The sequence below is a fragment of the Peromyscus eremicus genome, chromosome 2 (genome assembly GCF_949786415.1).
Source record: "Peromyscus eremicus chromosome 2, PerEre_H2_v1, whole genome shotgun sequence".
NCBI lineage: Eukaryota > Metazoa > Chordata > Mammalia > Rodentia > Cricetidae > Peromyscus > Peromyscus eremicus.
Window position 1 is genome coordinate 119,888,988 of NC_081417.1, and position 9,030 is coordinate 119,898,017.

The 9,030-nt window shown below is 40.6% G+C and overlaps 1 long non-coding RNA gene across 1 annotated transcript; it reads left to right on the plus strand.

Moving 5' to 3' along the window:
* Positions 1-207: 207 nt before the first annotated feature.
* Positions 208-4,474, plus strand: LOC131905066 (uncharacterized). Its single transcript, XR_009377848.1, has 3 exons — positions 208-548; positions 994-1,123; positions 2,981-4,474. It is a non-coding gene; the product is annotated as an uncharacterized LOC131905066 (long non-coding RNA).
* The last annotated feature ends 4,556 nt before the right edge of the window (positions 4,475-9,030 follow it).

A 9,030-nucleotide genomic window follows, 5' to 3' on the forward strand; every position in this document is an offset into this window, starting at 1 on the left:
ATGATAGCTATGCCCAGTAAAACAGATACAACTTATTTTTAAATATATTTATTTTTTATCACAATAAGTTTTTAGTGGTTTGTATTTGATCACATTAAAGGAATTTCAGTTTTTCCAGATCAGTGTTAAGTAATATTTTCTCTAATACCAGAATTTATTTACATTTTAAAATTTATTCACATAAAGTTACTGATAGTACTTTTCATGATTTACAGAATTTCTGTCTATAGATAGTTTTATTTTCATTACATTTTTTTTTTTCATTTTTAAATACAGCTACCCAGATGCTTGTCTTCCCCATAGTTGTTTCCTCAGGAACTTCCTTCTCATTTCGTTGGAAGCAGAGCTGCGGAACACACTCTTCCCACAGCATCTAAGCCACCGTGCTCTGCTATTCTTCCTTTAGTACAGATGGTGCCTGCCATTTTGTCCATGCTGCAGATCCTTACCCTAACCCTGCGTGAAGGCTCACCTCAGCATCTGTGTCCTCTCTTCCATCACTGATATGTCCCCTCCTTTGACGTGGGATGTCCTTCTGTACACTGCGAGTATGTGTTGCTTTTATTGGTTGATGAATAAAGCTGCTTTGGCCTACCGCACGGCAGAATATAGCTAGGCAGGGAAGCCAAACTGAAAACAGGGAAAAAGAAGGGCAGAGTCGAGGACACACCATCCAGCTACCCAAGGAGCAAGATGCCAGTAGACCGGTAACACCATGGCCGTGTGGCAAAATATAGATTAAATAGAAATGGATTAATTTAAGTTGGAAGAGCTAGTTAGTAATATGCCTGAACAATAGGCCAAGCATTTATAAGAATTAATATCAAGCCTCTGAATGATTATTTACAAACAGCCACAGGACAGGGTGGGACAGAAAAAAGCCTTTCTTCCCATTAAGATGTAAATGTGGTATTAAATGCTTTACCTTCTAAATGAACCCTTTCTTTACTCTCCCCCCTCAAAAACTCCCTTTTTTCTTTTCTCCCTATATAGCAACACTACATATCTGCTTCTAAACTACTCTTTTTGGAAAAGCAATTTGAAAGTGAAACCAAGATATTCCGTTTTAATGGATCTTACGTGAAGTCAGGATATTGCATTAGACGTTTATAAGATTCCTTTGGTGAGTGGGTTCAAAACTGAGAACTATTAATTTCAGATTTTGGGTTAGAACTATTACTAACTGAAGATGAAACTGAAATTCTGTAATTTTCCTGGAAGCCCATACCTGAAAACATTCTCTGTAGAAGACATACTTGGTTAACTAGGAACAGGGTCATGATGGGAAAGCTCCCGTACCTTCCTATTATTTCCATGTTTATCTGACTGCCATGGAAATCTGGAGTGAGTAACAGGAAATCTCAGCCTGGTCCCCATAGGCTAATGCTTGCATTTCCCAGTTTACCAGTGCGGGAAGCAAGTTGGAAAAAGACGTGGGAGGGAGAAGTGGGAACATGTAAGAGCTTTGTGAGGTTAGATTTGTTTTTCCTTGTGCTGTGCTTGCCAGTCATACATGGGTATGGTTGGTGTATGTTGTCACAAGCCCTCCATGATATTATCAAAAACCTTGTACTTCCTGGGGTAGTTGTTTAATGCATATGTATTGAATAAGGAAAATTATGAAGATGTATTGGTCACCAGTGTCTGTAGAATGGTTTGCAGTTCCAGAAGCATTTAGGAAGCTCATGACGGCTACTCATAACAAAAAGAATAACTCCAGTGTTTTGGTTGTTTGTCAACTGATTGATATTCCTTGACTCAAAAATACAGTCCTCCATATACTAAGTGCTGGAATTAAATGAGAATGCAAGTCTGATGTCTACCCACAAAGACTTTAGTCTCCCGTGACTAACCCAGGTAGATAATCAGATTTGACCAGAGCTGAGTTATATTGTTTTGTACCAATTGTTCCCTGGTCTATGCTGCAGTGTCTCTGTTTTAGAATAAGAAGACTGAAAATAAGAACATTTTGTTGTTGTTGTAGATGGATCAGTTGAGGGTGGACAACCCACAGTCTGTTGTTCTCTGCGTTTTTGACCAGATGTGTCTTTCTCTACTGGTCTCTGATGTAAAAAGAATCTCATTGATGAGACGGGGAGAGCTACACTTACCTGTGGGTATATTGATAAGCATTTAGAATGCAGTTAGGAATTACCAGGGATATTATGAAAGAAAGGGTGGAACAATTGTAAGAGCCAGAGGAGCAGGTGGTTTCCTACAAGATTGTGGCTTTTAGTTATGACAAGGAAATCTCAACATTATGGCTGCCTGAGACATGGGCAATTCCAACACTAGTTCCCATCCTAATGTGGTTGGTGGAAATCTCACGGGGTCTTACCTCTAGGTTCAGAGTTATAAGCAACTAATGACTGCCAAGAGAGGGAGGATCAGTCTCTCGTAGGCATTAGCCCTCAGTTTGTTATCTAACACCAAGTTGTCAGCTCTAAAACAACATAAGCAATACTAAATGGACTCAGTGGGGTACATTTATATATTTATTCATATATAGATAGCTATAGAAAACAATAATAATTAAAGAAAAAGAAGCCATGAATTTGGGAGGGAGCAGGAGGGACATGAGAGGAGTTGGAGGGAGAAGAGGGAAGAGAAATGGGATAATTATATTTTAATTACAAATGAAATACACTTTAAAACTTTGAGAGAATTTTGCTTGCATATTATGAAGCACCTTACATATCCTGCAATGGTTTTTAAAAATGGGGACTAAACCTAAATCAATGTAAAACATGAAGTTTAATTGTTTTGCTGTCCAATGGGGCCTGAAAGCTGCTAGCTGTCGCCTCTGCATGTGCAAGGGGCCTTGTCTGGACTGCCTGCTGCACACAGAGTGGGCCTTGCTGACCTTGCAGTGCTGTAGGGTAGGGTGGTGTTTGCGGGGATTTTACAACCGCGGCCACTGCTGGGTGTGGACCCTGCTCTCACAGAACCAGCTGGTAATCAAGCAGTCTTTCATCTGCAGCTCTCCTTAGGTCAGGCCTCTCCTGTGATGCTCCGCTCCCCGTGCCAAGCCATGAACTTAATGAAATTCCCCCCGAAAACCAGAAACGTTGTAAACTGCTACCACCAAGAGATCCTTCTCACAAAACGTCTTGTGTTGCCTTCAAAGAGGCTCATAACTTCATAAATTAAAAACCTCGGGGATCACCCAGGACTGTAGTTCCCCAAGGCCAGGCTCTGGCTTAGGTTTGGTCATGATGAATTTCATTCATCAAGTTAGCTGAGTGTATTTATTTTGAAGGAATGTCTTTTGTTCTGCTTTTCATGAAACGATACATTGACAGTGAAAAATAACACGGTAGTTCTCCCCCGCCCCTCTCTTTCCCTTCCCCTCCTCTGAAATCAGAAATTCTGACAACCAGTTTTGCAGATGGAGAAAGCGAACTTCAGAGAAGTCATGTGATTCCCCTAAAATGACTTACTCTATTATTAAAGGAGCAGGAGTCAACCCTGGACCTACTGATGAATGATTTGGTGCCAAGTAAGGAAACGAATCGCATATGATGAGAGCAGAAATGTTCATATGCTTGAGAATTCCCAGCTTCCAGGGTTGTTTGGCTAATGCAGAGCCCATGTGCTCCATCACTGTTTTGGCAAAAGGAACATTCACGCCATCACGGGTCCTGCATTTTCCATTCACTTACCCTTTTCAACAAACCATATTGTGCTGAAGGATCCTGTAGCATCCTGTGCCTAAGTTGGTACTTTGGATGAATAAGGACTTGAACGTAAATTCCAGCTTTGTTTTTGGCAATGTCTTTTTATATTACAAACTAATCTCATTACCTTTCGAGTCCTTTTTGATTGGCTAAACTTCCTACAGAGTAAAAAGGACAATGGAAAGGAAATTGCTTGGTGATTTGCATACTACTCTACAGATTGAAAAGTTATTGTTGATAGCTAACATTAAAAATTGTGGCATTCATCTGATAGTATGCCAAGCTTTCAGGGTGAGTAGAGGAGAGTTTTTAAATTGTCTATGAATGTATGTTGGCAGCAGATGAAAAGAAGATGTATTCATTCAAAAAGCCCAGAGCTATGCCTTCTGCATTTTGTGTTCATGGCCTTCACTTGCCTCACATTTTTGATCCATTCCTGGGAGCCAAATGACTCTTTGCACCTGAAACACATCCTTGGGAGGAATTTAGTTAGGAGTTGTTTATTGCCAATGTTTTCAGCAAATGGGGGAGTTCATGTTTTAGTTCCGGAAGCAGAAATCCCGCATCCAAGTAAGCCATTGTGGAGAAGTTTGGCTGTTCACAAAATTCAGTTGCACTCAGCCTGTGACCGGGTACATTTATTTTTAAATATGCTCCTAAGAGAAATGAAAGCAATTGCCCACAAAAATTCTCGCCCAAGAATCTCTACAAACAATGGTTTTTGACCAGCAATAAGTGAATGGAGAGACACATTGTAGTCTATTTAAAGATTTCAATGCTGCTTAGTAATGAATGAATTTCAGGGATGAGTCTCACCAACACCCTGCCAAGTTCAAATAAAGATGGATAAAAATAACATTCTCTATGTGCTTCAATTTGTATGAGGTTCTAAAGTAGACAAAACTCCTTTATGACCAAAAACAATCTTTAGAATAGCCATTGCTCGTGTAGGGCCTGGTAATTGGGAGGAGAGAACTTTGTGGACAGTGGAGGAACTCTGTGTTGATGGAAAATTCGACAACACTGATGCACACTGTTGTCAAAGCTCAATACATTATACACTGAATGTGCATTTTGCTAAGTGTACATTTAACCTTGAAAAAACTCCTTTTTTGTATAGTTTGGAAAGTGTCAATTTTCAAAGTTTAGATTATAGCAAAAGAGGTAAGTGTTCAATGAAATGGATTTAAACATTTGTCACATAATTAGGACACAGGTAATATGGTGGGGCTACTCGCTTTGTGTATGAATGGAGTTAACTGCAGAGGGGATGGTATACAGAAGGTAGCGTGTAACATATCTTATAGGGTCAGTGAAAGGAGAAAGATGCTGTTCCTGGGTTAACAGGGCACAATAGGCACGTATGTTGGAAGTTGTCTCTATGTGATCCCAAGTCACTTCAAGTACTATCCATACAAACTTGTGGGAAACAGATGAAGTCCTGAGTGAACATGTGCGGTTGACATGGTTACATCATGTCAAAGACTCCAGTGCCTTAGACCAATGAGAATGGCAAAGCCTTCCTGGATGACACTCAGAGGAATGGCAAAGCCTTCCTCCATCTGAAGTATAGATGTTATGAGTGATTGATCCCTAGCTAAAACCAGTGTGTGCTGAAGCTCTCAATCATAACTCCTCCTGGATGACTGCAACCTGAGACTTGCTGAAATTAGCTAACCCGCTTCCTCCTCATTCAGATGTGTACAGTAGAACCACCCCCTTGCTCAGTGGTAATATAATAAATGTGTGGAGTTTCTGGGCTGCTGGTGTATCTCCACTGGAAGGCATGGGCTACCTGATCCCAGCTTTTCCATATATGTATCTTTATTCCATATGTCCTTTCTTTATTCCCTCTTTGTCCTGGTAAACTCAACCCTAAAGCCCTGGAGGTCAAAGCACAAACTTAGGTCTTAGAGATGGCCATGGGAATAAGACATCTTACAGGTGGTCATGGGAATAAGACATCCGCTCCCAGAGTAACAAAAGCCTTGCTGTCAAAGGGCCATCTTGCTATGATGAACACCATGAGCTGAAGACAACACACACAAATTCAGAACGCTTTGCCTCTGTGTTTTATAGTTCTTACACTAATGTAATTATCTCTATCATTCCTGGGGTGTCATCTATAATTGTTCTTAAATTACCCACATAGAAATCAATGCAGAGTAGCATTTGGTCACTCTCAACATATTTTAAGAAACACTCCTAGGGATGCCATTAAGAAAACTGATTTTTCTGGAAAACATTCACACAAAAAGTTTCCTTTAGACAGTAATATTTAAGAACTTCTTTTCTTTGCCTGAATCTGTGTGCATAGTCATTCATTTTGAAGAACTGTAATGTAATAAAGTAGAAACCAACCAAAATGAGAATATTATATAAAATTTCCCAAATTGCATTAAGTCCTCATACCACAAATAACCCTGCTTGTTTCCCACTGCTGGTGCCTATGAGAATTTTTCTTAAAGTAACCATGACTATTTGTATTCTCTATGGCTAAACTGAACAGGAGAGTGGAGACAAAGGTGCTTTACTTAAAGCCTTGTACAAGCCAGGCACAATGGCTCATGTCTATAATCCCAGCACTCATGGGAAGGTTGAGGCAAGAGGACTGTCATGAGTTATGTAAAAGACTCTGTCTCAAAAAACTGAAGGGAGGACGAATATTTATACCAAATGGTGGCCTGATTCTACTAAGCATTGCCATCCTGATTGGTCAGCCATCAGCTTCAAGTGAAAAAGCCACTTTTCCTAATTTACTTCCCTCTCGCTGTGATAAAACACTGACCAAACTAACTTGGGAACAAAAAGGTTTATTTGGCTTACAGGTCATATTACATCACTGAAGGAAGCCAGGGCAGGAACCGAGGGCAGGAGCTGGAAGCAGAAACCATGGAGGAATGCTGCTCACTGGCTTGCTCACCTACCTTTCTTGTACGGTCCTGGCCCACCTGACTATGGACGGTAACAGACACAGTGGGCTGGACATTCCCACCTCAATTAGCGACCAAGAGAATGCCCCACAGACATGCCCATAGATGGAGACAATTCCCCAATTGAGAGTTAGTCACACACACTTCCCAGGTGTGACTCTAGTTGCCAAAATCTTTACCAGCACAGTCACTTTTCAGAGTATTTTTTTCTTGTGGTGTCAGAAAGGTAGATCTTTTTGCTGTTCATTAATTCACTCAAAAATTTATGCTTAAATATTTTTTGAACATCTACTGATCCCCTTATTACTGGATTTGGTGTTGTTATTTTTTACTATGTTATGTGTAGTATTTTATTTGCTGCTGTGGTTCAAAGAAAAAGATTAACATTGACTAAACTCAAGGTACATGAATTTTATGTCAGGAATAAATCTAAAAATAAGAATTTTGGCATCGCGTTAATTGACTTAAACACATTATTGTCAGAATTATTTTGGAAAGTGGTGTTGATGTGGAAAGCACCAAATCTGAATTTGGGTGGGCTCAGGGAGGGGCTTGATGCAAAGCTTGACCATGGCAACATCACTCACCCTCATCTCAATCCTCAATCATTAGCCTCACGGGTTACTTATGAGTTAGTGTTTATTCTCCGTTGTTCAACACTCTTCCCAGAGTATTTCTGGGAAGTTAAGCAGACACTCAGATCACCAAAGTCACCTGCTACTAAGTTTAATTGACTCAGACTTTCATTTGCATGGCTGGCACCGATCGCAAGAATCTTTGCTCTGTGTGGGACAGACTCTCAAGCTCTAGCTGGAAGTCTCTGCCTGATTTATCAAGATGAGAGGAACAGCTCTTACTCCCCATCCTCTGTGCCACAGTGGCTTCCCTCAGAGACCAATCCCATTGTTTCTGGAGCTCCATCTTCTGTCGCTAAGGAATCCAACTGCTCCGGTAGCAGCCGGTCTGCCTTTCAATGCTGGAGCATGCCTGCATTACTTATTCTGAAATCTCAGGTTACACATTACGAGATACTCCCTTACTTAACCAGGGGAGAAAAGTTTATTTCTTTAAACTCTCAGTTTTCATTGTTCATTCTTTCTCTTGGATGTCACCCAGTTTATCCCGTTACTGTGAGGCCCAGGGTTATTACTAGCCACCAATGGAAGTGGTTCATCCAGACCCAGTGATTTATTGTCACTTCAATTTCTTCCAGAGGCGCCTTTGATAAAAATAATAATTGCAATCAATCAGGCTCAGACCATAAGCCATGGATTGGCTGGTTGTTTTACAGACAATATATTTAATCCTAACAATAATCTTATATGGGAGGCATTTTATTATTCTGGTCTAACCGTAGGGGAACTGAGACGAGAGAGGTTAAAGAATTTTCTCAAAGTGAGTGAATGGGGCAGAGTCGATGAGGTCCAGATCTCGGATATTTCCCAGCCACCCTCTGTTTTTCCTTGAGGCATGATGCCAGAAACTTATTACATATTTCAGAGCTGTTTGTCAAACTAATGCGTAAACAAATGTGTGGATTTGCTTAGTGGACTTTTGTTGAAACATTAAAAGTATCTGGAACAGGTAACAGATAATAGAACTGCTCACTTCATTGACAAGGAAAACTGAGTAATGTATATGACACCTTTGTTTCAATTCTTTGCACTGTGAGGAAAGCTAAAACTAGAGGTTAGCCCTCCTACAAACTCAGCCTGCAGTATGGAGATACTTTCTGGACACAGTACATAGGGAGGAAGACTAAATACAGCTTGGCACCTTCCCAGGTTGCAGGAACAGATGGCAGTTTGGGAGCCCGAGTGGCAGGAACTGCAGTAGAATCACAGAGCAGAGAAGAATGAGCCCAGAAAGATGCAGCATTCCACCAAAGCCTTCAGCGTGTCTAGAATAGGACTCTAAAGCCAGCAAACAAAAAAGATCTGGTGAAGAACTCACCAAGGATGTGTAGACCAAACCGTTTCTAGAGCCAATAGGGGCTAGTAATTCTGAGCATCTAGACTGCAGAGACCTCGCTAAAGACCCAGGCATTCTGCAGAGGCTGAAGAAATCTTCTGCCACTTCAAGTCTTGAAAGCATCAGAATGATTGACAGATAAAGTTCCTGACAAAATAACGTGCCATGCTTTTTAAAGAAAGACAACAAAATCCAGACATTCAAAAACAGTGTCTAGCATGCAATATAGGTTACCAATGAAACAGAACAATGCCACCCATAACTTGAAAATAAAATAAAATAAAAAGGCAGTGGAAATAAAGCCAGAAGTCACAGCAGTGATGAGTGTGAAGACAAGGATGCCGAAAGCACTCTAGTTAAAGGATGGAAGCAGTGACACAAGCAGCGTGAGTCAAGGAATCAAAGACACAAAGAGAAGTCAATGGAAGCTCTAGAGATGAAAAAGGGAG